Source organism: Bubalus kerabau, chromosome 16, assembly GCF_029407905.1.
Source record: "Bubalus kerabau isolate K-KA32 ecotype Philippines breed swamp buffalo chromosome 16, PCC_UOA_SB_1v2, whole genome shotgun sequence".
NCBI lineage: Eukaryota > Metazoa > Chordata > Mammalia > Artiodactyla > Bovidae > Bubalus > Bubalus kerabau.
In genome coordinates, this window is record NC_073639.1 from 70,559,003 (window position 1) to 70,565,712 (window position 6,710).

The following is a 6,710-nucleotide window of genomic DNA, read 5'->3' on the forward strand; positions in this document are numbered from 1 at the left end:
GACACTGAAAATAACACTGCTTGGTTGGACCGTAATAATAATAACGACCATAACAGGTAACCCTGAAGTCCTGGAGCTGGTTCACCCCGCTTCACGAGAGCTGGTTGTTAAAAATTCAGGAGTTTTCTAAGCCACTTATTAAACCATCAGCTTGAAATCTGTCATGATGGGAATATTTGCACCCTGGAAATTGGCCCGTGTTATAAATCAGGGCTCCTCCATCCACTCCCCAAATGTCCACAGGCCTGGACATTTGGGATGAAAGCTACTACGTGTTTGATGCCATTTTACTGCTTGGTCAGCTCTGTCTCCAGTCTCAGCCCCTCGACTGGACTGTGGGTCTGAAAACCCCCGGTTCCTCTTCTTGGGGAGGATGTTAGGCGAGATAGGCCACTGGTCAGTAAAAGATGGATCTGGAGCTTGGAGAGAGGGAGAGCAGCCGGACCCTGGAAGCTGCTCTGTCTATTTCCTTCCAGTGGGGCCGCTGAGGGCTCAGACTGCCACCCAGGCCTTATATTTGTGGTTGCTTTTTATTTATTTGTTTTAAAAAAAATTTATTTTATTTTGGCTGCACTGGTTTTGCATGGCTGCACATGGGCTTTTTCTAGTCGAGGTGAGCGGGGCTACCCTATAGATGCGGTGCAGGGGGCTTCTCACTGCTGTAGCTTCTCTCGTAAAGCATGGGCTCTAGGGAGCGTGGGCTTCAGTAGTTGCGGCACAGGGGCTCTAGAGCACAGGCTCAGCAGTTGTGCTGCATGGGTTTAATTGCCCCGTGGCACGCGGAATCATCCCAGGCCAGGGACTGAACCCGTGTTCCCTGCATTGGCAGACAGATTCTTAATCACTGGACCACCAGGGAAGCCCCGTGTTGCTTTTTAAATTAATTTATTCTGTTCCTTTTTGGCTGTGCTGGGTGTTCATTGCCATGTGCAGGCTTCTCATCGCAGCAGCTTCTCTCATTGCAGAGAATGGGCTCTGGCGTGTGTGGGCTCAGTAGTTGGGGCACATGGGCTTAGTTGCTCCCAGGCATTTGGAATCTTCCAGAACCAGGGATGGAACCTGTGCCCTCTGTGTTGGCAGGCAGATTCTTAACCATTGGACCACCAGGGAAGTCCATGTTGTTGTCTTAATTCTCCCCCAACAAGCAGTTTCAGGTGAGAAGAGTGATGTCTTGTGCACCAAAGGTGCTGTTTGAGGACCAACTGTATGTAAGGTCGTGAGGCAGACTTTCTTGTGTGTGTGTGAAGCAGAGGCTTAGGTTCATCCAACAGGCAACTCCTGAAAGTCTGCAATACATTCATTCATTCACTCACTCATTCATTTATTCATCCATCAGCATCTGTGGTTATTGAGCCCCTAGACAAAAGGCCAGGCCCTGGGCTAAAGCTGTGGGGATTCAGAGAAATATAAGACCTGAGCTCCTATCTGCAGCATTCATTGTAAGGGGGACAGATGTCTCACTATGGGCCAGTTAGTTCTGGGCTGGTTCTTACCAGATACATGTACAAAGAACTGTATGTGAAGGGATGAAGCTTCCTTGCTGATGGGGCATTTGACTTGGGCTCTGAGGGATGCATAGGAGTTCACTAGGCAGAGAAAGGCATTGCAAGAAGTGGGAATCCCACGAGCAATATAGAGGAGGAAGTCTGTATCCTCCCATATGAGGATAAAGTGTTATTTGACTAGCACATGGGATATCTTTAAGGGCATATCTCTGTGTGTGTGTGTGATGGTAATGAGGCAGAAAGCTGAAAAGGTAGGTTAGGACAAATTATTAAGAACCTTGAATGTCATGATCAAGATGTTAAATTTTGCTCAGCTGTCACAGGGGTAGGAGAAACAGAGGTTTTCATATGAGGGAGAAAATATCAAATCCATGTATTTTCAAAAATGATGCTGAATAAATTACAGATCCTGCCTCCTTCAGGGTGTTATAGAGACTGAATGACTGAGGACAGCTGCATCTCTGCCACCAGAAAACACAGCAAGCTGGGACACCAGCCGTTCTGAGACTCAGTTTAAATCCTGCCTCTTCCAGGCAGCCTACCTTGATTACTCTTCCTCCAGAAGGTATAGTCAACTGGTAGGAGCACTGGGACGTCAGCCGCATCTGGATTTAAATCCAAGGCCCATATTTTGCCAGCTCTGGCTCTTGAGAGGACACTTTACCCTGTAGAGCCTCACTGTTTCCTTTGAGAGAGTGGTATAATAATAATTATAATAGTAGCATGGTAGGACTGTTGGGAAAATCAAATGAGATCACGGACAGGGAAGTGCCTACTGCTGAGTCTCCTCCCTGATAAAAGGGGTCAGGAAATGAGTCTGCCTTTCCCCGACCACTCAAATCAGATGCTCTGGAAGTGTCTGGCCAGTCACCCCCTCCCTCTGGGAGATGTCCGCACTGACATTCTTCGTTTTATTTCTAGAATGGAGGATCAGGGACAAAGCGAAGCCTCTTAGTGCCAGGAGTGTTCATAAATTATGGGGAGATGAGAATATTTTAATACAAACCAAAGAATCTCAAGTACAAAGAACTGTTCTGAGAATGTGTTTTTCCCCCCCTTTCCTCCCCCGTTTCTGTTCCCCTGATATTTGGAGCTGAGAAGACTCCTCGGGGAATTTATAACAAGTGGAATATTTAAGGGTAGGGAGACAGAGGTCTCTCTGGCGTTCTCCTTTCAAGGGAAGTCACCTCGGAGTGTCTGGTACGTGCATGAGTGACATGAAAAGAAGGCTGTGAGCAGAGAAGGGGAGAATATGCCAAGAATTGTCAATTATGCAAAAAAAAAAAAATTGCTTGTCCAAAAGAGTGATGTGTCTGGCTTTATTCCCCAGATGGAGTTCAGCACTCTGGACGAGGCCCTTGCCAGACTGTGAGATTTTCTGAAAGTGCCTTGGAGCTCGGCTTCTCCGACCCACCCGTGACGAGAGGTCCCTTGGTTAGCTGGGGGTCACTCTCCACCTGCTCCGCCAGTGACAGCCATGGGATGTGTGCTTTGATGAATCTTGAAGAGACCAGGATATCCTGAGTCCTGTGGTTGGGACCCAGTTTCCAGAAACGAACCTGGGACTGTCCTGTAAGATTAAAAATGTTTTCTTTTTGTGTTTGTTCTGATAGCTCAGTTGGTAAAGAATCCGCCTGCAGTGCAGGAGACCCGGGTTCGATTCCTGGGTCAGGAAGATCCGCTGGAGAAGGGATAGGCTACCCACTCCAGTATTCTTAGGCTTCCATTGAGGCTCAGCTGGTAAAGAATCCACCTGCAATGTGGGAGACCTGGGTTCGATCCCTGGGTTGGGAAGATCCCGTGGAGAAGGGAAAGGCTACCCACTCCAGTATTCTGGCCTGGAGAATTCCATGGACTGTATATCCATGGGGTTGCAAAGAGATGGACACGACTGAGCGACTTTCACTTTCACTGATGTATTAATTGTGTGAAAAGTAGTAGAAACCTATTACAGTATATTACTAATAGCCAATTGTGTTAGTTGGGTATCTAGGCTAACTTTGCTGGATGTATGAACCAATTGGACTTACTAACTCACTCGGAATGGAACTTGTCGTACGTAGTGGATTTACTGTACACCTGAAGTTGTCCCGGTTCTCTCTTTAGTCACTCAAGTGCTCTCTGCCCTGCTGCCCCCCTGCCCCCCACCTCACTCCGAGATGACGAGCCCCATCAAGCACCTTTTTTTGTTCACACCTGTATCTGTAGTACCCAGCTCAGGGCCTGGACATAGTGGGTGCACAGACTGTCTTAGCTGAGTCATTGATGAGTTGCTGAGCAAGCCTTTGCCTGCCCCAAGCCTCACTTGGCACATCTGTAAATTGGGGATGTTGTACAATAGCCCATTTCCCCACTATTTTTGAAGCTGATACACTGGGGCTGGGGGCTCAGGGGTTAAGAACCTGGCTGCCAATGAAGAAGACACGGGTTCGATCCCTGGGTTGGAAAGATCCCCTGGAGAAGGAAATGACAATCCACTCCAGTATTCTTGCCTGGAAAATTCCACAGATGGAGGAGCCTGGTGGGCTACAAGCCATGGGGTCACAACGAATTGGACATGACTGAGCTAGTACCCAACAGCAACAAATCTGGGGCCAGGCCGTGTGTTGGGTGCTGAGTACATAGAGATGATTCTGACCTATGGGTTTTCTGGCCCGTTGACAACGTCTGGACTTTGCATTTCCTAGGGTGGCTGCAAGGATGGGTTGGGAAAACGTGTAAAGCAGATGGCAAGAAACTGAACAAACAGGAGACATTTCAGTCCTACTTCTCATTCTCCCGCATCTGAGCTTTTCAAAGCTTTCTCCACCCCAAAAAGGATGCTCAAGGTCACCTGTGCCCGTGAGGAAGGTGATAAAAGAATCAACACCTGGAATGGTGTTCCAGACAGTACTATTTATGCTTTCCTCCCCCACCTTCCTTATCTGCATCCAGGTGGTTTTTATTTTTAATTATTTTTTAAAATTTGGCTACACCGTGCAGCATGCTAGATCTTAGTTCCCTGACCAGGGATTGAACCCACAGCCCCTGTATCGTAAACTCAGAGTCTTAACCACTGGACAGCCAGGGAGGTCCCCATCCTTTTTAAGGATGTCAGATACCCATCTTTTCCCTGGAGCTCTGCTTCCAAGTCTCTTTTATTTGAATCCAGGGGAACTGGCCGAACACAAAGCCATCAAAACCAAAGTGGTCCAAGATGTCCCGCTGGCCTGAATCGACCAGAAAAATGAGAATTTCCTGGCTGTCCAAAGGGTTCCGTCGGACCCGGGGTCCTGAAGCCTCCGACCCTCCCCTCCCCAGCACGAAGGAGAGGCTGGTTCAGGTCCCTCTCCTGAGTTCCTAGCCCAGCAGTGGTTAAAATGTGATCCCTTTTATTCAAGTAATAGAGACGAAGTTCCCGGGCCTTCGAGGAGCATCAATTCCGAGATTTATTAACCAATTTAAAATACTATTGTCTTTCACTTCAGAGCAAGATTGAGGGGTGTTGTTGGAGGAATGTAAAGGCAGAGTGACGGAGCCACAGAGCCAGGAGGTGTCTGTACCTGGGACTCAATAGATATTCATGAACATTCCCGTATTTAGTGAAGGAAATAACTTAATACCGACAGTGCGATGGAATAATAGCTATTTCCTGGCTGACTTGCAGGCCTCAGAAAATGAGATTGTGGCGGCTTCATTTTTCTTGTCTTTTCCCGCGCGCTCCCTGCCAGAGAAGGCGGCCGCGCTGGGATTCTCTCTGCATTTCCAATGAGCTGGGGCCTGCCACCTCCTCCCAGCCCCGGTACTGCCCTTAGTACCCCTCCCCCTGCCATGACCTTGGGCCTGGGCTTCCTCAAGAGGTCACCCCGTGCCCTGTTTAGTAGTCCAGGCGGGGACTGAAGTAGTTCAAGCTTTATTCAGGTGGAGGGGCAGGCAGACTGGTCCACTGGTTTGAACACTTGTTCATTCATTCATTCATTCATTCTGTATTCACTGAGTGTCTGCCGTGCACTGGATGCTGAGGACACAGATAGACTCTCTTGGAGCTCACAGGGCATGGATGGAGATGCAGAGGAAAGCATTCTAGGGGCCCCAAGAGCTGTCCAGGAAGGGTCCACTGATGCTCACAGAACGGTGGGGCCCTGATACTCGAGGGACAGATGGTCAGGAACGGCTTCGCAAACGATGTACTTCTTAAAAATTGCCTCTGGGGACTTCCCTGGTGGTCCAGTGGCTAAGACTCTGCGCTCCCAATGCAGGGAGCCTGGGTTCGATTCCTAGTCAGGGAACTAGATCCCACATGCCACAACTAAAAGGGTCCCATGTGCCACAATTAGAGCAGACACAGTCAAATAAATACATTTTCAAAAATTGCCTCTAATATGACTCACTGAGGGACCTCCTGCCCAGCCCTTTGTAAGCATTATTTCATTTGGTTCTCATAGTAACTTCACAATGTGGACTAGCATCCTTCGCATGTTACAGGTGAGACATGGAGGTTCCACTGGATGAACTGGCTTCTCCCAGGTCATGCAGCTAAGAAGTGGCAGAAACAGAGCTGGAAGCCAGGTTTCCAGGCTCTGCACTGTCCCACTGTCCCACTGTCCTGTGGGGTTTGCCCAGGTGTGGGTGTGGGGAGGGCATTCTAGGGGGTGGCAACAGCTGGGGTAAAGCTTTAGAGATGCAAAATGGCCTTATGCTTTGGGGGAACCATGAGAAGTTCCCCAAACTTGAGGGTGAGATGGGAGTGGGAGCAGGTGTAGGGACTGAGGGGTCATGGGGGCATCCTTGGGAACCTGTGGGCAAAGAGGAGCTAATGAATGATTTCAGCCTTGCAGAGGGGCAGGGCTCTATGTGGGAGGTATCCTGCTTGACCCTCCAGACTGAGCTCCATCCTTCACCATCCTGCCCTGAGCCCGGGAAGCTGACCTGATTGGACACATCCACAGATTCCCATGCCTGGCCCTGGCTGGGTTCAGCCAATGAGGAGCCCAGCAGGAGATCAGGGGGTGGGAGGAGAGGAGGGTTGGGTGTTTGTCCATCTGGCCTCCCTGGGCTGGATGTGGCCTTTGACCAAAGGCCATCAAGCGGGGGTTGCTCTAACACCACTCTCTTATTTCCTTCATAGCACTGATAACCACCAAGGCCAAACCCTTTATTAACATGCTTGTTCATGGACTGTGTTTTGCAGGCTCCCTTGGGGCAGGGACCATGTCTGTGATGGTT

General features: G+C 49.3%; 1 non-coding gene across 1 annotated transcript; it reads left to right on the plus strand.

Annotated features, from left to right (window-relative positions):
• Positions 1-5,700: 5,700 nt before the first annotated feature.
• Positions 5,701-5,773, plus strand: TRNAG-CCC (transfer RNA glycine (anticodon CCC)). Its single transcript has one exon. It is a non-coding gene; the product is annotated as a tRNA-Gly (tRNA).
• Positions 5,774-6,710: the final 937 nt, after the last annotated feature.